Here is a 24,253-nt window from a genome sequence, read left to right as displayed (position 1 = left end):
CGGCCGGCTAGAAAAGAGTTCTCTCTATTTAGTGCACATTAGGAAGATGCCATATGGAATCCCATTTACTGCAACAAGTTTACAGGTTCATTATTTGAGCTGCATATGGGACAAAATCGTTTATAAGCCTTCTTTATCAACAAATTATCATGACAAGTACGACTGATTAGGTCAACAAACTTGTTGATTAACATTATTTTATTATTTATCATCTAATTATTTTTTCTGGTGTTGTATGTGCCTATACAAACCAAAGCTTTCTGCTGATATTCTTCAAGATTTCTGACTTGGAACGAATCAAAGTATAATTCACAGAAAGGTGATAAAGAGACATAGTGTATAAAGCTCCAGGTTTGTGCCGTCGGTGCATCAGAAACGTTAATTCAGCTGGTTGCTCTCGCAGCTATAAAGAGGAAGTAATCCTTCCTAGTGCCTGCCATCATGTATCAGGTGCAACGATGGGAGGCTTTGTCTCCTGTGTTCTGTAATCTCAAAAATCAGTAGAACAAGATGAGCTGTACGTAGTAGTATCTAAGTAGAAGAAATGAAGAAAATTAGGGCTAACGTCCTATTGATGACGTTGTTACAGACAGAGCATAAATGCGGACTGGAGAAGAATGAGAAAGAAAATCGGCTGTGCCATTTTCAAAGGAATCATCCCGACGTTTGCAATTTGGAGAAACCACGGGAACCTGAATGTGGATGGCCGGAGGAGAATTTGTGTCTCGCCGTGTCCCTTTCAAAGTAACGTCCCTGGCATTTGCGATTTACAGAAACCACGGAAAACTAAAACTAGACGGCCGGACAAGAATCCGAATGACGCCGTCCTCCCGGAAAACGAGTCGAACGCGTCTGTCGTCACTCCGCAGTTTCACGATGATGATGCGCATCAGCTGTGGAGAAATTTCTTGGAGAAGGTGGAAGTAATGGTATACCCACGAGGAGAACGCGTGATGTGGCGTCATCCGATTTCCCAGGAAATTCGCTCAGTGGAAGAGGAGTCAAAATAAGCGAACTCGTGCCACGGCTTATCCGTAAATACTCGACCATATTTCATAAAATGACGGCCTAAGTTTTAGAGAAAGTTTCGAGGAACTTCATACGGCTTTTACTGCGCGATACCTTTACATGAAATGATTCCTGAGTGGTTAGCGTCGCGGTTTCTTTACTTTGCACTCCGTGTTCGAAACCAGATTGTTGGTTTTATTCATTTTATTTTTATTGTTCTCATTTATCTATCCTTGGTTACTACAAGATTGTTTCTTATCGAATTCGGTGATTAAAGGGCGTTATATTAATTGTAAAATTACAAATGTATTTCACAGTAAGTGTCACACATTTATTATATAATATATGTGTGTGTGTGTGTGTGTGTGTGTGTGTGGTATCTTTTTAAATTCTCATATGCTGATATTTCATTCTCATATCAATTATTATATTAATTCTTATATTTTATTTACACGTTTGTTCTTCAGGAAGATTTGTTGCATTCTCCTGGACTACCCGTATAACGATCGCAGAAACGTTCTAAACATGGAAATTTTGAACACCACGAGCATCGCGCGAAGGCAAGTTCGGTACAATGACATTTCTTTTTATGAATCTGACTCGCGAAAGAAACTTCGTTAACAATGCTGAAGATTTCTTTCGTTGGTAATAATTTCGTGGCAAACCACGCATAACGGTTCACTTTATTGAAATCTGACGATTGCAGTTGATTATGAATCAAGACACACAACAGGAATTTCACCGAAAACAATTTCAAACTATTTTTTCGTTCTTTTTACTCGCTCATCTGAGTACAAGTAGTAGAAGAATAAGGGCAACGTTATATTGTATTGTATTGTATTGTACTGAATTGGGGACCTGGAAACGACGGAGAGGCTTCGTCCCCGCCGTAGCTCTCAGTGGTTCACAACCCCACAACAGGCTACAGCAGTCCACTCACACCACTGCCGCCCCACACCGAACCCAGGGTTATTGTGTGGTTCGGCTCCCACTGGAGCCGTCGGGAACGTCTCACACCAAACGAGTGTAAACCCAAATGTTTGCGTGGTAAAGTAATGGTGGCGTGCGTCTACGTGGAGACATTGTTCGCGCAGCAATCGCCGATATAGTGTAACTGAGGCGGAATAAGGGGAACCAGCCCGCATTCGCCGAGGCAGATGAAGAACCGCCTTAACCCTAGCATTACCAACGGGGGGGCCTCGTAGGCCCACTGACTCAGTTTTTCTATGTTGTATCCACACCCTTTGATATATGAACTTGAAAGCAAAGGTAATTGTTCGTTATTGAATGTACTATTGAGTCATTACAGAATTTCGGAATAAAAATGTAATTAAAATTCATTTACTTGATTTAATTCTCTGTGGGCCTTAGAAGCCCACCCGTTGGTAATAGCAAGGAAAGATTTACGAGGTTGAGTCTCTCGTTTCAAATTCTTACCATGAAACGAATTTTGGCACTGTTGCCTTCAGACATATTATTATGAAGCGGACCATTGTTATTTTCAGTGTTTCTGCTGCTGTTGAACCAGCAACATGAGTAGACATCGTTTACGTGAAAGTTCCATTGAAAGAGTGCTAGAAGAAGTTTTGAACGAATCAGATTTAGAGGAAAGTGAAGTGGATGATGATGTGGAAGAAATTAGAACTGATTCATCGTCTGAGAATGAAGATGAGGTTGAAGCCAATCCACCAGATGATAATGATACGGAATGTGATAAATTCATTGCAAAAAGTGGACGAGAGTATATTACGAAGCCATCTCGACAATATCGGCGTTCTGTACAAAATATAGTGCGAGAAAGAATGGGGCTAGGACAACAAGGAAGAATTGCGTCTCCGAAAGAGGCTATAGAGCTCTTTTTTACACCTCAAATTATGAATCTAATAAAACTACACTCAAATGAAGAGGCTTCTCGACTAGGTATTCAGCACACAGATGAAGATGAGTTATTTTGTTATATAGGACTCTTGCTAATCATGGGTTCAAATCATGACAATAAGATACCTGTCCAAGATTTATGGTCTTTGCTTCAGGGCCGACAAGTGTACTATGGATCAATGAGTCGGACCCGATTTTTCGAATTGACTAAAATATTGAGGTTTGATGATAAGAACACAAGAGAAATTCGTCGCCAGACTGACAAGTTTGCTCCAATGAGGGAAATTTTTGAAAGCTTCAATTCTTCACTTCCATTGTATTTCATTCCTGGTCTACATACAACAGTGGATGAGATGTTGTCTTTGTTCCGTGGTCGCTGTCCATTCAAGGTGTTTCTAAAAGAAAAACCTGGAAAATACGGCATTCTAATTCGAATGCTGTCTGATTCTGAGACTAGATATGTGATCAGCATGGACATCTATACAGGCAAGTCAGGAAATACACAGCATTCAAATGGACCGATGGAAATTGTAAAGAGACTAATAAAACCTATTGAAAAATCAGGCCGTAATGTTACCACAGATCGGTACTATACTTCAGTGGAGCTTGCTGAGACTCTATGGAATGATTTTCACCTCACACTTGGTGGCACCCTACAGTCTAACAGACGACACATACCTGAAGAGCTGAAGACTACAACTGGCCGCAGTTTACACTCTTCCATCTTTGCTTATACTGACCCTCAGACACAGAGGCCACCAGTTACTCTTGCATCAACGCTAGTCCGCGAGAAGCCAAAACGACTGCTGTTGATGCTTTCAACTTATCACTCAGAAGGGGTGTTGAATGAAGACTCAAAAAAGACTAACATAAATCTTTTTTATAATTCTACAAAGGGAGGCGTGGACACCATAGACCAGATGGCAAGACACTACAGCACAAAGAGAGGAACAAGAAGATGGCCTTTGTCCCTCTTCTACACACTCATTGACATCGCAGCAATAAATGCATATTCACTCTTCCTCCTCAACTTTCCGAATTGGAAAAAGAATTTGCTAAACCGCGGAAGAGTTTTTATCACTAACTTAGGTCTCGAACTAATAAGATCTCAAGTAGATAAACGGGCACAAAATTTGTATGGACTTCAGAAGCCAGTAATAATGGCAATGGAAAGCAACACACAACGGAAGCTCAGCTGCTCTGTAGAACCATCTTCCTCAACAGCAGAACCAGGAACACGTGGACGGTGCCACCTATGCTGCCAAGAAGCTGCATCTAAAAAGATCAAGTACAACAAGCTGGGAAAGTCAACTGTTACCTGCTCTCAGTGCCACAAACACGTCTGTGGGAAACACTGCAGGAAGACAGTGTTGTGCGAAAAATGCGTTGCAGAATGAGACAGTAAATTTTGTTTGCTTCATGTAGTGTATCGAATTAAAAAAGTCGTTTTTATAAGAAAACACTATTTTGAAACATTATTCCAAAAAATATATAAACTGAATCTCGTGATTTGTTCATTTTATTCCTATTATAATAACATCTTTTATTATCCAGTATACAAAAACAATGTCTAAGCATTTTGAATTGTTATTAGAGGTATCAGAAGTAAATAAACTTGATTTATGATAAAATAAATTGTGGTATTCTTTATGGGCCTTTGAGGCCCCCCCGTTGGTATTACATGTAACAAAAAATACGTTGGTAATGCTAGGGTTAAAAACCATACACAGACTGGCCGGAACACCGGACCTCGTCACTAATCCTCCGGGAGGATAAGTGCCGGGGACCGGCACACCTTCCCGACCGGAAAGCAGTGCGTTAGACCTCACGGCTAAAGCGTCATATTAGTATTCACTGGGAAACATTCACTTGGTTATCTTCTACGTATGTGGGTAGATAAATGAAAAAAAAAATAAAAATAATAATCGAGTTTAGAACACGGGGTGCAAAATTAATAAAAAAAAAAAGAAGCCACGGCGCTAACCACTCAGCCACCATTTCGTTAGAGGATATCGCGCGGTAAAACGCATATAACGTAATTGCTAAAAACACTGAAAAGCCAAGGTCGCATAAATATTTCTTTATTTAAAACATCACATTTTCGACAGACTTTGCTGTCTTCTACAGGTCTTGATAAATCTTTATGTTTTGAAACGTGTTCATTTTAAGTTGGAGCTCACACCAAATTGTCATGTGGATAAAAACAGCACATTATGAAAGGTTTGTGATACCTAAAATATTTAAAAACTTAAAGCACCTTCTGCAAATGGCCATGTCGGTATACAGGGTGGTCCATTGATATTGACCGGGCCAAATATTTGAAGAAATAAGCATCACACATAAAAACTACAAAGAACGAAACCCGTCTAGATTGAAGAGGGAAACCAGATGACGCAATGGTTGGCACACTAGATGGCGCTGCCATAGGTCAAACGGATATCAACTGCATTTTTTTAAATAGGAACCCCCGTTTTTATTACATATTCGTGTAGTACATAAAGAAATATTTATGCTTTAGGTGGACCACTTTTTTCGCTTTGTGACAGATGGCGCTGTAAATAGTCACAAACCTATAAGTGCGTGGTATCACGTAACATTCCGCCAGTGCGGACGGTATTTAAGGAACGTTATTTAAGAAAACAGGAAGTGTTCAGCCACATGTGAAACGTCAACCACGACCTGCAACAAATGATGATGCCCAAGTATGTGTTTTAACTGCTGTCGCAGCTAATCCGCACATCAGTAGCAGACAAACTGCACGAGAATCGGGAATCTCAAAAACGTCAGTGTTGAGAATGCTACATCATCGATTGCACCCGCACCATATTTCTATGCACCAGGAATTGCATGGCGTGTACAGTTCTGTCAATGGGCAAAAGAGAAATTACGGGACGATGACAGATCTTTTGCACGCGTTCTATTTAGCGACAAAGCGTCATTCACCAACAGCGGTAACGTAAACCGGCATAACATTCACTATTGGGCATCGGAAAATCCACGACTGCTACGACAAGTGGAACATCAGTGACCCTGGCGGGTTAATGTATGGTGCGGCATTAAGGGAGGAAGGATAATTGGCCCCCGTTTCATCGATGACAATCTAAATAATGCAATGTATGCTGATTTCCTACGTAACGTTCTACCGATGTTACTACAAGTTGTTTCACTACATGACAGAATGGCGATGTACTTCCAACATGATGGATGTCCGGCACATAACTCGCGTGAGGTTGACGCGATATGGAATAGCATTTTCATGACAGGTGGATTGGCCGTCGAAGCACCATACCATGGTCCGCACGTTCACCGGGTCTGACGTCCCCGGATTTCTTTCTGTGGGGAAAGTTGAAGGATATTTGCTATCGTGATTTACCGACAACGCCTGACAACATGAGTCAGCGCATTGTCAATGCATGTGCGAACATTACGTAAAGCGAACTACTCGCTGTTGAGAGGAATGTCGTTAAACGTATTGCCAAATGCATTGAGGTTGACGGACATAATTTTGAGCATTTATTGCATTAATGTAGTATTTACAGGTAATCACGAAATGAAAAGTTGACGGAGGTACATGTATCACATTGGAACAACCGAAATAAAATGTTCAAACGTACCTACGTTCTGTATTTTAATTTAAAGAACCTACCTGTTACCAACGGTTCGTCTAAAATTGTGAGCCATATGTTTGTGTCTATTACATCGCCATTTATCACAAAGCGAAAAAAGTGGTCCAACTAAAACATTCATATTTCTTTAGTACTACACGAATATGTAATAAAAATGGGGTTTCCTATTTTAAAAAAACGCAGTGGATATCCGTTTGACCTATGGCAGCGCCATCTAGTGGGGCAACCATAGCGCCATCTGGTTTCCCCCTTCAAGCTAGACAAGTTTCGTTCTTTGTAGTTTTTTCGTTTGATGCTTATTTCGTGAAATATTTGGCCCGATCACGATCAATGGACCACCCTGTATATACCACTCGGAGATGTTTGTGTCGTCACAAAAACGGAGTACGCAGTAGCACATCTGTTTACATAAGCTGAACATATTCTACATATTACAAAATCAACCTTAAACGGCGCATAAAGTTCCTAAACATTGAAAATCCACCTTAAGGGCGAATAAGGTACCTTAAATGGCGTATAAGGTGGATTTTAAATGTTTAGAATATGTTTAGCTTACGTAAACAGATGTGCTACAGCGTACTGTGGTTTTGTGATGCAGCAGTCATCTGCGAGCGGTATATACACTCCTGGAAATGGAAAAAAGAACACATTGACACCGGTGTGTCAGACCCACCATACTTGCTCCGGACACTGCGAGAGGGCTGTACAAGCAATGATCACACGCACGGCACAGCGGACACACCAAGAACCGCGGTGTTGGCCGTCGAATGGCGCTAGCTGCGCAGCATTTGTGCACCGCCGCCGTCAGTGTCAGCCAGATTGCCGTGGCATACGGAGCTCCATCGCAGTCTTTAACACTGGTAGCATGCCGCGACAGCGTGGACGTGAACCGTATGTGCAGTTGACGGACTTTGAGCGAGGGCGTATAGTGGGCATGCGGTAGGCCGGGTGGACGTACCGCCGAATTGCTCAACACGTGGGGCGTGAGGTCTCCACAGTACATCGATGTTGTCGCCAGTGGTCGGCGGAAGGTGCACGTGCCCGTCGACCTGGGACCGGACCGCAGCGACGCACGGATGCACGCCAAGGCCGTAGGATTCTACGCAGTGCCGTAGGGGACCGCACTGCCACTTCCCAGCAAATTAGGGACACTGTTGCTCCTGGGGTATCGGCGAGGACCATTCGCAACCGTCTCCATGAAGCTGGGCTACGGTCCCGCACACCGTTAGGCCGTCTTCCGCTCACGCCCCAACATCGTGCAGCCCGCCTCCAGTGATGTCGCGACAGGCGCGAATGGAGGGACAAATGGAGACGTGTCGTCTTCAGCGATGAGAGTCGCTTCTGCCTTGGTGCCAATGATGGTCGTATGCGTGTTTGGCGCCATGCAGGTGAGCGCCACAATCAGGACTGCATACGACCAAGGCACACAGGGCCAACACCCGGCATCATGGTGTGGGGAGCGATCTCCTACACTGGCCGTACACCACTGGTGATCGTCGAGGGGACACTGAATAGTGCACGGTACATCCAAACCGTCATCGAACCCATCGTTCTACCATTCCTAGACCGGCAAGGGAACTTGCTGTTCCAACAGGACAATGCACGTCCGCATGTATCCCGTGCCACCCAACGTGCTCTAGAAGGTGTAAGTCAACTACCCTGGCCAGCAAGATCTCCGGATCTGTCCCCCATTGAGCATGTTTGGGACTGGATGAAGCGTCGTCTCACGCGGTCTGCACGTCCAGCACGAACGCTGGTCCAACTGAGGCGCCAGGTGGAAATGGCATGGCAAGCCGTTCCACAGGACTACATCCAGCATCTCTACGATCGTCTCCATGGGAGAATAGCAGCCTGCATTGCTGCGAAAGGTGGATATACACTGTACTAGTGCCGACATTGTGCATGCTCTGTTGCCTGTGTCTATGTGCCTGTGGTTCTGTCAGTGTGATCATGTGATGTATCTGACCCCAGGAATGTGTCAATAAAGTTTCCCCTTCCTGGGACAATGAATTCACGGTGTTCTTATTTCAATTTCCAGGAGTGTATGTGGACATGCCATTTGCACACGTTTTTAAATATTTTAGTTATGATAAACCTTTTTCTAATGTACTGTTTTCATCCACATGACAACTTGGCGTGAGATCCTACTTAAAATGAACACGTTTCATAACATAACGATTTTTCAAGACCTGAAGATGACAGCAAAATCTGTCGAAGCAGGGCGTTTTAAATAAAGAAATATTGATGCGCTCTTGGATTTTGATTTTTTTAGGGAGTAAAACAGATCGCTCCTCCTGTGTTCTCAAAATGAGAAAATTCGAGCACATATAGTACCCCCCAAAATACCTTGAAAACTTTGATCGCCGTTTTTTCAGACACGGTCGAGTATCTATAGATAAGCCGAGACATGTGTCTGCTTATTTTGACGCCTCTTCTACCGAGCGAAGTTTCTGGTAAATCGGGTTATGGCGCTTGCCGTGTTCTCTTCGTTAGAAATTTCCCTTGCGGTGCTTCCCGTGATGAAAAAAGGATAAAAGTCTTCTGTGGTGCAACATATGAAGTCAGTTCCATGATGTCAGAGCACGAGGTTTCAGCTCCGCTGCACTTCCCGCGAGCGGAGTATTCCCCAGAAGCGGCTGCATCCACTGTGTACAGCAGGCCAGTCGGCGGCGCCGTGCCGCCGATACGGGCGGCGCGGCTTGGGCCGCTGCCCGGGGCTATCACTGCTGCCCCCCACGGACGTAGCAGCTTGTTTACCGCGACACGACACGACGCGACACAGGCCGTCTGTTGGCTGCCCCCCAGTTGCCACCCAGCACACTGACATAATTTGCGGAGTCGCAGCCCGTTGCGTATTCCGCAAAACGGGGCGTAAACGACACGGTCAGTATCGGCGACCCGGGGACAAAGCATTCGACCGTTAGAATCAAAGAACGAGTTTCTGATTGCGCAGGTGCAGGCTGTTCGGTTTGTGTGTTACGTTCGAAGATGTCTGAAAAAACAAAAGAAGAAGCCTCGTATAATCATAACTAGAACAAATATTTCCGTTCAGGCAAACAACTAAGTTGGTTCAAATGGCTCTGTGCACTATGGGACTTAACATCTATGGCCATTAGTTCCCTAGAACTTAGAACTACTTAAACCTAACTAACCTAAGGACATCACACAACACCCAGTCATCACGAGGCAGAGAAAATCCCTGACCCCGACGGGAATCGAACCCGGGAACCCGGGCGCCGGAAGTGAGAACGCTACCGCACGACTACGAGCTGCGGATAAACAACTACGTGTGAAATACAGCATTGAAAAGGGAAAAGAGGCACAACAAAGGGACCTGGGAGTGGAAGAGGAGAAAGATGTTACGACGACAGAAGTAGAACTAGCACATAAAGGAATGCAAGAAACGCTCGTGGGATGGATGAAGTAAGTGTGGAGATGAAAAGGCAGGTGGACCTGCAGGGCTACAGTGATTGATCGGATTGCTGAGATGCATATGGATTCGGAAATGAGTACCTGAAGAATGGGGAAGGGGAATAATAATTCCAGTGTTCGAGGTGGGAGACGGAAAACCATGTGACAACTATCGAGAGATTACACTCATATTACAAGTAGTAAAAATAGCGGGGAGGATACTGGAAACGAAATGAGGAAAAAAGTAGAAAGTGTGTTGGAAAAGGAGCAGCTTGGCTTTGGACATGGAAAAATAACAGTGGACCGAATTTTCACTATGAGGCAGTTGATGGACAGGTACTGGAAGTATGATGAATATCTGGTGATGACACTCCTTGACTTAGTGTATGTTTACGTTAGTGTCCTCAGAGAAAAGGTAAAGAAACTTTGAAGAGGAGGAGAGTCGGAAAAGAAAGAAATAAATGAAATTCTTCAAGCAATGTATGACAAAAGCTTAGCTGCGTCCTGACCCAAGTCGGAATAACTGATTTGTTTAGAAATGGTACGGGGTTTAGACGAGGAAATGTGGTTCACAATTCTCATTTATAGTGGTGATGAATGAAAAAAGAAGCTCATAGAGGGAGGGAAATGAGTTAATACTATTTGCCGAAGATATTGTGATATGAGGAACCAACAGTAAGGGTATGCAACAAAAGGAAGTTTTAAATAAACAAAAAATCGAGATATATAGTATGTAAATCAGTGTGGAGAAAAGAAGGGGCTGGTAACCAGATGAGACAGACGAAGCAAGGGAAAAAGTAATATTAAAGGGCAGGATCTTGAAATCGTGGATAACGTTAAATATCTAGGAAATGTGATTATGGAGTATGCAGAAGTTAACAAAAGGGTACAACTGAGCAATATTTTTCACTAGTGAATGAAGGGCTTAGTCTGGGGAAGAGAGGTGCCAATGAAGCGTAAGGAAGGGCTGTAAAAGACGCAGACCTGAACAGTGGCTAGAAGAGAGTAGAATACAAACCAGTGAAACGAAACTCCTAAACGAAGAGGAACAGAGTGAGAAGTGAAGAAGTTAAGAACGAAATTGGAGTAGAAAAGCTGAATTAGAGAACTGAGAAGAACAGGTTAAAATGGTTTGCACGTGTAAAGACAATGGAAGAAAACAGAAACGAATTTACGTGGCCAAGTTTGATGGTAAGAAGATAACAGGAGGACCTAAAGCAAGATGGATGGACTCAATAAAGACCAATTTAGGAACAAGAATCTATGACGATTTTCTTTTAGAATACAGAATGATGGCTGTGAAGACATACATGACGAAAATATCTCTGAGTGACGAAACAATAGTGTCTACGAGCACGGATTTGAGAAGCTGAATGACTCGGATGTGTATGAATCAAGTGTATTCGATAAGACAGACAGCGAAGAACGGGAGATCAAGGAACCCGTCATCACGCACGTCTAGGCAATGAGAAGCGTTGATTTGATTAGGCCGAAGTTTTGATTCTCCAAAAAAATAAGAAACGTAACCAGGTAAAGAATGGGTGGTAAACAGAAACAGAAAAAGTTGAACGATTGTTTCCCGCAAGTGACCTGAAAGCAAGTGACATGAAATACTGTGTTTTAGAGTATTTTTTGTAAACAAGTTGTCAGTTTCCAGCTAGTAAAGCGTACGTAATGCAGCGGGGTTTCAAATGTGACATGTAACGTATTTTTTTAAATACAGTAAATAGTTTTCCAGTAAAAACAAGGATATTTCGGGCTGGCCGTGTTTTTTTGTTACGTGTGCAGTTTAGCGTCTGCGTTAACACGCATTATCTGGAGCTTGAACTCCTGAAGTAAAGTATACTTTATGTAATTTCCATATAACTTTGACTTTAGGAAACGTAAACGATCGTAGCAGCAGTTATAACTTTGCGTTTGGTAATGGATGGTAGACGAGGAAAAATCCGGACATCTTTTTAGCATTTGTTGACCTAGAGAACGCCTTCGGCATTCAAAGGTGAAATAAGATGTTGAAAAAAGCTGTATAAAAAACGTCTTTGGAAAGATGCACATTAATTTTTTATTTCATTTACGCACCCACAAGCGTTTAGCCTTTTTAACAAGGCATCTTTTGGTTATAGATTGGAAACAGTTCATGGAAGCTTTTCTATAATAAATAATGGGAAGGCAACTACAGTAAATCGTATAATTCATTATTCGAAAACCATGCAGCTTTCCGTCAAGGGGAAAACCAATTGAAAGCCACGACTTTTCCGTGTAGTCACAGTTATTTCAGATTATAACATTTCAACAGCCATTTTCGGTGTCTATAGCGTCATTTGTTTTTGTAAGTCTTTCAGACATCTCCTGTTTTTGATTTCACTTCTGTGTGTGAAATCTTATGGGACTTAACTGCTAAGGTCATCAGTCCCTAAGCTTACGCATTGCTTAACCTAAATTATCCTAAGGACAAACACACACACCCATGCCCCAGGGAGGACTCGAACCTCCGCCAGGATCAGCCGCACAGTCCATGACTGCAGCGCCTGAGACCGCTCGGCTAATCCCGCACTGATTTCACTTCTTTTCTGCCTATTGGTCAACGTATACGTCAAAGAAGAAATGAATGAATTGAAAGGAAGTTTAGAAAGGGAAAAGAGCAACAGCAGTAGTCACCATTGCTCAGGCCCGAATGTGGTGTAATCCTTATGGCCGAATCTGAATTACACCCTTTCAAAGAAGTGAATGATTAACTTAGCACAGAATATGGTTTAAGTCAAGAACGACGATTGTGATGAAGAAATAATAATTTGCTTAGCATCAAAATTGGGTACTGCTCAATAATAGAAACTTCTTCTACCTAGGAAGCAACAATATTATGCAGTGCGGTCGGAGCAGGGAAGACATCAGAAGTAGATTGATACAAACGAAGAAAATTCCTTCAAATAAAAAATGCTATACTGTTACCAGATATTAATGTGAACACGAGAAAAAGTTCCAGATAGCGTACATCTGAAGCACATCAGTATACAGTAGTGAAATATGGACCATTGGAAGTAGGTAGAAGAAACGTCTGGCAGTATTTTATACACGGTGGTATGGAAGTGTGTTAGAAGCTAACGGGATAAATAATGTATGAAATGAAGGCAGAAAATAACATGGAAGACCCTTACTAAAAGAAGACGCACTTTTGTAGGAAATCTTCTGTGACAGCCAGGAATAGTTAACCTCGCGCTGGAAGGATCAGTAACTTACTATCTTCACAGCCACATTATGAGGGGGCAGGTGGGGAGCCCAGCGCCCCGTCCCCCTTTTACCGCCGGGAAAGATCCTCATTACTCTGACTGCAGCTTGGGTGGGCCCGGGACAGTTCTAGAGGAACCGGAACGAGGGAAAAATCCCCGCTTCCACCCAGGACTGAATCCAGGACTTCAGGGCCGGAGTCTCTTTCTCTAGCCGCTAGATCACCACGGCGCAGAAGAAACCGTGTAGAGGAAAAATAGTAAGGGAAGACGAAGGCCAAAATACACAAAAAACCTTTAGAGAACGTTGTATGTAGAGGTTAGGTGGAGATGGAAATGGAAATGAGCATTTGTCGTCATTGGCCGGGAGGCCCCTTAAGGGGCAGGTCCGGTCGCCTTGGTGCTGGTCTTATTACATTCGACCCCACATCGGGCGACCTGCGCGCCGGGTGAGGATGAAATGATAATGAAGACAACACAACACCCAGTCCCTGAGCGGAGAAAATCCCCGACCCAGCCGGGAATCGAACCCGGGCCGGTAGGACGGCAATCAGTCAGGCTGATCACTCGGCTATCGGGGCGGACTAGGTGGAGATGAAACTTGTGGACCGTCGTACCGCAAGGAAGCCAGGAAGAGAATGTTACGGGTGGCCAGTATCCTCTTTCTTCAACACAAATGCACATATGGATTAATTCGGTTGTTTATTTACATGAACAGATAGCTGCTACTTAACTTGAATAGCGTCCATGTGTTGTGGTACAAGCTCATCAGTAATGGTCCTCTTGCAGACAATATCAGTAATCTTGCTATTACGAACTTTAGGCTCATATTAGTCCCGCTATAGGCACTAATCTGTTCGCTATGTACTGTCATAGCCTCCGTGTGGACAGACAGACGCCAAACCGAATGAGTGAGTCAGTGAGTCAGCGCGGCCCTCCGGTCAGCTGCGACAGCCTAAATACGCGCACATGCTGTCGAGAGGGTGTTGCTTGTCGGTGTGTCTCTCGTGATGGCTGCGCTTGATCCTGCACCTACTAATCGATCTTCGCGTTTCATCTTCCCCGACCGGTATGCTGGCGACAGCTTACGCCAGTACAAAACGATTAGAGCGATATAGGAAAAGTTAGTGGTCACCATCAACCCAGAGGAAAGATTGTAGCCTAAAGAAAAAGATGTGGTAACTCGAAAGATGAGAGTCAAGTGTGCTAAAATCTGTAGCGTGGAACACACTACTGGAATAAAGAAAATACCTTTCCAAACAAGTAGTTCGTATTCGAACGCTGAAAATGTTAGGAACCTGCTAAAGGGGTATGTAACTTGGGTGTAACGAAAGAAATGAACATCAACGGTTCCGAATAGTTTCGCTGGCTTCGAGGAGAAATTGATGAATTGTCTCAGCTTCGGGAATGTGTACTAAGAATATTATTTTTTTTTAATTCGGGCCAAATATAAAGAACGGCTAAAGGGAACCGTTCCTCCGCTTTGTGCCCACACATTATGGGAGACATCAACCGAGTAATCTCGAAAAGTATGACTGAAATGTGCTTGAGTCACATCAAGCAGAAACCATATTCTTTCTGTTATATACAGGTATACATACACTACTGACCATTAAAATTGCTACACCAAGAAGAAATGCAGATGATAAACGGGTATTAATTGGAAAAATATATTATACTAGAACTGACATGTGATTACATTTTCACGCAATTTGGGTGCATACATCCTGAGAAATCAGTACCCAGGACAACCACCTCTGGCTGTAATAACGGCCTTGATACGCCAGGGCATTGAGTCAAACAGAGCTTGGATGGCGTGTACAGGTACAGCTGCCCATGCAGCTTCAACACGATACCACAGTTCATCAAGAGTAGTGACTGGCGTATTGTGACGAGCCAGTTGCTCGGCCACCATTGACCAGACGTTTTCAGTTGGTGAGAGACCTGGAGAATGTGCTGGCCAGGGCAGCAGTCGAACATTTTCTGTATCCAGAAAGACCCGTACAGGACCTGCAACATGGGGTCGTGCATTATCCTGCTGAAATGTAGGATTTCGCAAGGATCGAATGAATGGTAGAGCCAAGGGTCGTAACACATCTGAAATGTAACGTCCACTGTTCAAAGTGCCGTCAATGCGAACAAGAGAGGACCGAGACGTGTAACCAATGGCACCCCTTACCATCACGCCGAGTGATACGCCAGTATGGCGATGACGAATACAAGCTTCCAATGTGCGTTCACCGCGATGTCGCCAATCACGGATGCGACCATCATGATGCTGTGAACAGAACCTGGATTCATCCGAAAAAATGACGTTTTGCCATTCATGCACCCAGGTTCGTCGTTGAGTACACCATCGCAGGCGCTCCTGTCTGTGATGCAGCGTCAAGGGTAACCGCAGCCATGGTATCCGAGCTGATAGTCAGTGCTGCTGCAAACGTCGTCGAACTGTTCGTGCAGATGGTTGTTGTCTTGCAAACGTCCCCATCTGTTGACTCAGGGATCGAGACGTGGCTGCACGATCCGTTACAGCCATGCGGATAAGATGCCTGTCATCTCGACTGCTAGTGATACGAGGCCGTTGGGATCTAGCACGGCGTTCCGTATTACCCTCCTGAACCCACCGATTCCATATTTTGCTAACAGTCATTGGATCTCGACCAACGCGAGCAGCAATGTCGCGATACGATATACCGCAATCGCGATAGGCTACAATCCGACCTTTATCAAAGTCGGAAACGTGATGGTACGCATTTCTCCTCCTTACACGAGGCATGACAACAAAGTTTCACCAGGCAACGCCGGTCAGCTGCTATTTGTGTATGAGAAATCGGTTGGAAACTTTCCTCATGTCAGCACGTTGTAGGTGTCGCCATTGGCGCCAACCTTGTGTGAATGTTCTGAAAAGCTAATCATTTGCATATCACAGCATCTTCTTCCTGTCGGTTAAATTTCGCGTCTGTAGCACGGCATATTCGTGGTGTAGCAATTTTAATGGTTCAAATGGCTCTGAGCACTATGGGACTTAACAACCGTGGTCATCAGTCCCCTAGAACTTAGAACTGATTAAACCTAACCAACCTAAGGACATCACACACATACATGCCCGAGGCAGGATTCGAACCTGCGACCGTAGCAGTCGCGCGGTTCCGGACTGAGCGCCTAGAACAGCTAGACCACCGCGGCCGGCTAGCAATGTTAATGGCCAATAGTGTATTTTAGCAAGTCTGGAGGACAGTTCTAAATAAAAATCGTCTTATTTAATAGAAAAGTGTACATTTCAAATAAATTTTTACCGATCGAGACAACATTTCATACCGAAGTCACCTGTGGCACTTAGCCACACATTTGCAATCACTTTAAGAGCTCGTTTTAGGATTCATGTCAACGGGAACGTTTTTGCTTTACCGCGTATTCACCTGTCTCAGTTGCCGAATTATGGTTGGTTGGTTGGTTGGTTTGGGGAAGGAGACCAGACAGCGTGGTCATCGGTCTCATCGGATTAGGGAAGGATTGGGAAGGAAGTCGGCCGTGCCCTTTCAGAGGAACCATCCTGGTATTTGCCTGGAGTGATTTAGGGAAATCACGCCGAATTATGTTTCAGTCTGTATCATGAAACAAGTTTGGCATCTTCCCAAACGTTTCCTTTTCAGGTTTATTCTTAAGCTCATGCAGTTTACCTTCCGACATCTGCTGCCAACAAAATGAGTTCAAATCACAAGAAAAACAAAAGATTTTTATCTGTGTTTAATTAAACGTTTCCGCCCACAGAAGCGTGACATTGGAGAATGAAAGTGAATGGCACAAAGGAGGAAAACAATTTCATTTTTTACGTAATGTAGCACATTTTTACAATTTAATTATTACTGTCTTCAGTTCGGCTTCATTTGTCGTTCTCGTAAGTCTACAGACCGAGTTACGTGTATTTAAACGGGAGGAAGTGGATGTCGCGTTCCCCCTCCTTTCCTCTGTCCTTTCCCTGGGCTCCCTCTTCCCTCACCCCCTTCCGTCCTGTTTTCTACTCACTAAACCTCTCCCTACCTCCCTTCTCCCCCCCCCCCAAGTCCTTTTGTATTCCCCTCCTCTGCCTACCCCACTCCCTGTCGCGTTTGCCCCCCACCCCTCTTATGGGTCCTCATCCTCCATCACCTCCTTTCCCGGTTCCCCCCTTCGCTTTTACTCTCCTTTCCCCCCTTTTTTGTTTTCCCATCTTCTGTCCAGTTTCCCCCCACCTGCTCTCGACTGTGGTATGTCACATTTGCCAACTTTTTAGTGCAGTGTTCCAGTGACTATTCAGTGTCGTTTGTCTTTCTCGTGTTGCGAACAGAAACCATGCTGTCGCTAGGTGTGACTTTTATGTCTTTTGCGAACAGAATCCAGACTGTCGACGTGTTTTTTAATTGTCTGTGTATTGTTTTCCCTGTCTGCTTCGTATGTATTTTATTAGCATCATCATCCCTCTGTTGTTTGTTTTAAGTTCCACGATTTCTTTTCGCCATGTTACTCTTTAAGTCTCCGATTTTATCGCCTGTTTTTTTATTATCTATTCTCTTGATCTTTCTCACAAAATCTGTAGGCTGAAGAGCGGCATACTAAGCTGCTGCCAGCCCGCCCCCTTCGGGGGAATTGAAATTCAATAAAGAAAAAAAAAAAGATGTCGCGTTCGAGCTAGCAGTCTGGCTTTCCCCTACAGCCGTTTCACTTCGACAAAGCGGTCAATTAACCCAGTTGCGGCGTTGTTGCTGCTTAACGTATTTGATTACACTAATTTTAGCAGGAGGGACACTGCGTTGGTGACAAGCTTTTCTCGTTCCAGGGCAGCCCGCTTCATGTTTCACGACCAGTAGTGGAAGTCGAAAACAGGCAGGAAAGCGATCCGGTTCCCCAGGGGTCTCCTTACTGTTTACCTGAGACTCCATTCGCTGCGCGTGCCCTCCCAATGACGTTTCCGTTAGCTGGATCCAGCATCTCGCCTCCGGTTGCCAATTTGGTGACAACGGTGTCACACGTTCACGATGTTACATCACCGGCCTAACTTAGAACACAGGGGATGTAGATCGAATCTGAATAAAAAGGAAGATATATTAGGTTTCACCCACCCATCGACCAAAGGTCTTTAGGCTAAGGTTTAACGTCCCGTCGACGACGAGGCTTTGAGTCATTAGGGACGAATCACACTTTCAGAGAGGAAGAGAATGGAGAAGGTGTTTTTCAATTTTTTTTAACGGAACGATCTTGACATTTGTCATAAACGACTAAAGGAAATCAAGGGGAAATTCTAAATACGGATGGCTGGAGTGGAGTTTAAACTGTCTCCGCCCCCCCTCCCCCCTTCCTTCGTCCCCTTCCCAGAATGCGATTCAGGAGTACGTACCACATCGTTCATTCATCAGTCCTAGTTTAATTCTTAGGCCGTTTCTCTTGAAACGTCCCCTTAGAACAATTGTACATATGAAACGTCCACTTAGAACAATTATACAAGACTGTGCTTAACCTGGCACACAATAATTTTTAGCGCAACGCAATCTGACTTTCAATAACCCCTACAAAACAATGGCCCTGACTAACTTTAACCTATACCTTTTACAAATCACTTACCTCACAAAAATCTTCGCTGCTCGAACTACTGCAATACAGCGAGTGCCACTACTGCCAGCTAAATAAAAGATTCAAACTACTGGAGGCACTAACTACTGATAGGGATAGTTAGCAAATGAAAGATATTATTAGAGAACAAACAATGTATTTACCTTAATATTCATAATTGACATCCAGTCTTACAGATTATCAAAACTCGGCCATCTCTCTCCCCACGTCCACCACTGCTGGCGGCTCACCTCCAACTGCCCAGCGCTATGCGCTGTTCGCATCCAGCTATAGCAGTTCATGACAACAATGGCAGACAACAATGCAAACTAGCCACATACTGCACACAGCACAGCCAGTGATTTTCATACAGAGTGCTATGTAGCGTTGCCAATAAAAAACATAAACAGCAAACTTACATAAAGAAAACCTAAACAGCCTACTTACATAGCCCCCATGCTCCCCACAAAAAATTTTACAAAATATTTTTGGGCAGTGGCCAATAAAGATTTGATAAAATTTTTCATAATTACAATAACAAAGATATCCAATGCACACACTTATTGATACAATGTTGGTCAATAGCTAAAATTTTCTCACAGTCCATAAAGACAGTCCAGATTGTTCATCATAATAGTAATTACAGTTTCTCATTAGTAAAAGAAATTGCACACAGAAGTAGTGGATTTCCATGTAGTATTGAAGAAGTAGTGTTGTCCTTCCAACGGAAAGACAGTGCTGACTCTTGAAATGCTGACAGGTAATGGGCCACAATGGAGCAAACCCACAGCAGAGTCATTCGAAGTTCTGACGAATATTGGTAGATAGGTCATCACAGAGCAGACCAACTGCAGTCCTGGTAGAGAGTATGGTATTGGTGGGCCACCAGAGGTGCAGACCCACTGCAGTCCTTGTAGAAACTGTGGTACTGGTGAGTCAGCAAAGGTGTAGACCCACTGTAGTCCTTGTAGAAACTGTGGTACTGGTGAGTCAGCAAAGGTGTAGACCCACTGTAGTCCTGGTAGAGATGGCCAGCAGCCATCTGCTGCGACTGTGCAGGTGCACAATCACCATCGAAGAGTCTTGCAGAGAAGATAGCAAGTCCATAAACCACCACTTGTGCACGCACAAAGTTTTTGGGAATTGTCCTTAGAACCAGCAATGCTGTTATCCAGTCCCTTGCTGAATTAGTAACACACGTGCAAACACTAACAGTCCCTACTTCTCACATATTGTCCATATACTATGACCAACAGAATGTGTGCAGTGAAATGAATGCTTACAAGTTAATAATATGATGAACTGGTGTCAATTACAATTATATAACATAAGAATACAATTACAAAGATACAAAATACATCATTAAAAACATAACAATACAGATAATATTTGTAGTAATAGGAGCTTTACAAAAGAATAGAAATAAACATATACATCAGTGTTACAGGAATGATGACATGAGTACATACATAAAAGATCAGAATAACTTTTGAAACGTCAACTTCACACATGAGCATTAAAACAAAGCAGAATAAATAAAGTCTAAGCATCTTTACAAAGAAAATAACAGAGTATTAGAAAAATTCTACAACATAGCTCTCATCAGCTAAACACATAAAGACAGGAAAAAAACACAAATACACAAGGGTACACAAACACATAGTGGGATAACACCAAAAGGAAAGGACAACACACAATTACATATTTGGAAAAGGCAGCAAAGAGGAAAGGACAGGGTTTGGTTTACTGCAGTATTTTGCTTGGAGAACTCCCTTCATTCCATAGATCGTTCGTCTTATTTCAACCTTTGCTTCCACCAAAAAAATCCTATCCAAGCATGCTTTCTGTATTTATGTGTTCACATATTTCTTACCTCATTATTTATTTCCAAGATAATCCTACCTATACCTCCTTCCTGTATTCCATTCATATTTCTTTCAAAATAATTATTTCTGATTGTACAATACTCATTGGGGCCCAAATCTTTCTTCGCAATGCATTCTTTACCTATTCTCCATAGTCAGTTTCTTATATAGTCTACCCCCTCTTAAGCTAACTTAAGTCTACTGAGCTCAGATATATATACCAAGGGACGAGGCAATGCAGCAAAAAAAAAAATAATTAACACAAACATCAATGACAAAATATAGAAATGGCAAAGCAAGCAGCATAAATTAGCAAAGCAAGTGCAATATTACAACTAATATAAGGCAATGCAGGAAACAAGAAAAACTAGCTTAGAAGAGTAACACAAAGTCAAATTCAGTAACACTATGCCTGACAAACAGCAGCAACTTATACCTAAACATGACATAGCTCAAGCAGAAAAAATATTACAGGAAACAACAATGCAGACAAGGGAAATGCATATTCACATCTTAATGTCTATGTAATTGAAGTGGTGCACCATAACAACTGATTGTAAAAAAATATTACCATGTACCTGAAAAGAAAATTAAGTGTTACTGTTACTAGTTCCTTCGTATTGTTCTTTCCTTTCCAAGTGCTCCTTTTTAAAGAATGTGGATCATAAAATAATTATTTAATAGATCTGTTGACAGAAAGAGTTCACATTAGCAAATGCATTTTATTTTATAAAAGCAATGTTGCAACACAGCTGGAAACCAGACATCAAATGAAATAAGCAACTACGAAAAGCAAAGCATAAAAATATCATTCAATAGTCATGTGGCATTTCGTAAGTCAGTAGCACTCAACTCTCGTAGAAAGACACTTGTCATAATCAGGTGAGCAGATGTACGAATATTTCCCATCAATTCATAAGCATTTCAATAATTAGCACAAAGTGCGAGTAATCATATGTTTTTAAGTAACGAGGGTGTCGCATTAGCGATGAAAGGCACGCCCTAGTGGCTTGTTCTCCAGGTGTTTGACACAGCTGTGTGCCCACAACGCATTACAAAAATCATATGTTTTCAAGTAACGAGCGTGTCGCATTAGCGATGCCCTCTGTCATTAACAGGGGTATAGGCCTCTCTTTGTCCTTCTCTTCCACCTGTGCCTCTGGCACACCCTAATGGCTTTCTTTTCTACCTGAGCGTCTGAAAAGGCTTGTTCTCCAGGTGTCTGACACACCTGGGTGCCCACGTCACATTATGTGCAGGTGGTCACTTAACTTTCTTACGGAAACATTTACGACAGCAGTTTTCGCTACAGTGACAGTCTCATATACAAAATTTCACAGGTCAAGAATTTGCGTTACAAATCTGTAGAGACAAAATCCAATTGACATAACAGAGTCCAAAAAATTTTCGTCGGCATTGTAATACATTCACGCATTTACATACATTTCATAACTCTTAAAGTACGATTCTTGGTTTCCAACAACCTTTTTCACAAACCAGAGTCCCTAACCACTACTCATTATTCCTTACCTTATTCGTCGACACTTCTTCAATATTTCATCATAACAGATACATAGCATACTCAAATAACTCATATAGCATCAGCTTATTGATCATAAACATACCGCAACAGCATAATACACATAGTCATCGTAAAAATAACACCATAACACCTCAGTCAAATCTCAAAAACGTCGTAGCTTTCTGCAATTGTTTCAAAATCTAAAGAAAATTCTCTGCTCATTTCAGTAGTGTCATCTACCTCAAACGTACTTTAAAAATCATGATCTCACACCAAATACATCATTCAAAGCTCTCATTGTATCACAATGGTACCAAAAAAATATGAACAGTGCACAAAGTACAGACAAAGTACAATTTCTTAAGTGTGAAGTTACCCAACTGTGCAATTGCGTAAACATCTGTCACTGACGTAGTAAAAAAGATTTGTCTCTCTCAGTTAAATGATCAGATAGCTGTGTAATTTATGTGTTAGAGAAATATGGTACCGATGTGTAAAGTTGTATAAGCAAATACCATATTAGCTAGGGCTCCTTGTGCTTGCCAAACACATGATACACAAAGTAGGCGTGTACCCCCCTGAGGATTATTGTAATTATACCCTCAGGTGTTACAGATTTCAGCAATGGAATGAAATGTATTGCGAAAAACTTTCTTTGTAATTCAAAAATCTTTAAAAATAAATGTTTTAAGTACAAAATTAATCACTCAAATACGTGTCCTGTAGCGCTAAATGTGCGTCTTGCTGTAAGATAATCTCTGGGAAGTGTCGTAGTTATTGTCCTCCGAAAGCTAAGTTCTGCAGAAGTCAATGTACTTACCTCATGATACACAAAAGTGAAATGCTTTGCGTATAGATTTCTTAGTTATTACGCTTATTGCCGTGATGAGGAAAGTACTGTGCTGTAACGTATTGTTGTCCTACGGAAAAGGCTGTCTCCTTGTAGCAATAGCACAAAAGTCACCACTAAAACATGTCTCACTTTATAGAAGAATTCAGAAAAAACTGTGCAGATATAAAACAGATACACCGCAAAAGCGACATTGTAAATTGTCACTCATTAGTAACATCGTGATATAATCGTGTAGCTGTCACATAAACTAACCACTGTGTCATCTGGCATTTCACATAAAGCACCTCAAATCCAGAATCCACTCGTAAGCAAACCAAAATGTTGCGTGTTAACAGTTTCTCAGTGTGACAAATTGTACAAGTAGCGTGAAGTGAAAATTGCAAAGACTAAGTTAAAAAGCAGATTATCTGTCAATAAATGGTTTTACATGAGAAATGTGGTGTAAACCTTTACTCTTCCTAGTACGCAGAGTTTCAACTTCAACGCAATTATCATGTGGCATACGTCGGATTCTGTAAGGTCCATTGTAAACTAGAAAGAATTTGTGACTCAAGTGTTTCTTCTTATGTGACAATGAATGAGCTTTAATGAGAACTTTCTGACCAATATATAATTTCTTTGCATTTGCTTTACCGTGTAGTTTTCTCCTTTTCTCTGCTGCAGATTTTATATTTTTAAGAGCCAAATCAATTATGTCTTTGTGTCGCAGTTTACGTGTATTCGGGAAAGGTACAAGCTCTCTGATTCTGTTCGGAGGTTCTACATTCTTCAGTACAAGAGTAGGTGGTAAAGCAGTGGAATCATGAGGCATTTCATTCAGCACATTTTGAAATAAGTGTAAATATCTGTCCCAATGCTGATGCTTTCTGTGACAATAAAGTCTGCAAAGCTTATTGATTTCTTTCATAATCCGTTCAGACGGGTTACAATGTGGTGAATACAATGAAATAAAAACAGGTTTGATTTTATGATTCCGAAGCATGCGTGACCAAACAGCAGATCTGAATTGCGGTCCGTTATCTGAAATGACTTTACTAACGTGTCCAACTTCACGTAAGAAATTTTTAACAAAGGCGTTGGATACAGACCGTCCAGTGGCTTTACGTAACGGAGTGAAAGAAACAAATTTTGAAGTAAGTTCAACAGCGACTAGAACGTACGAAAATCCATTCGATGTTCTGACAAGGGGTCCCAAGAGATCAACAGCAGCAAATTCTTTTAATTTAGAAGGAATAATAGGAAATAACGGAGCACGATGTGAGATAGTAGATGGTTTCGCC

This window comes from Schistocerca cancellata, chromosome 1 (genome assembly GCF_023864275.1).
Source record: "Schistocerca cancellata isolate TAMUIC-IGC-003103 chromosome 1, iqSchCanc2.1, whole genome shotgun sequence".
Classification (NCBI taxonomy): domain Eukaryota; kingdom Metazoa; phylum Arthropoda; class Insecta; order Orthoptera; family Acrididae; genus Schistocerca; species Schistocerca cancellata.
This window is presented reverse-complemented; position numbering follows the sequence as displayed.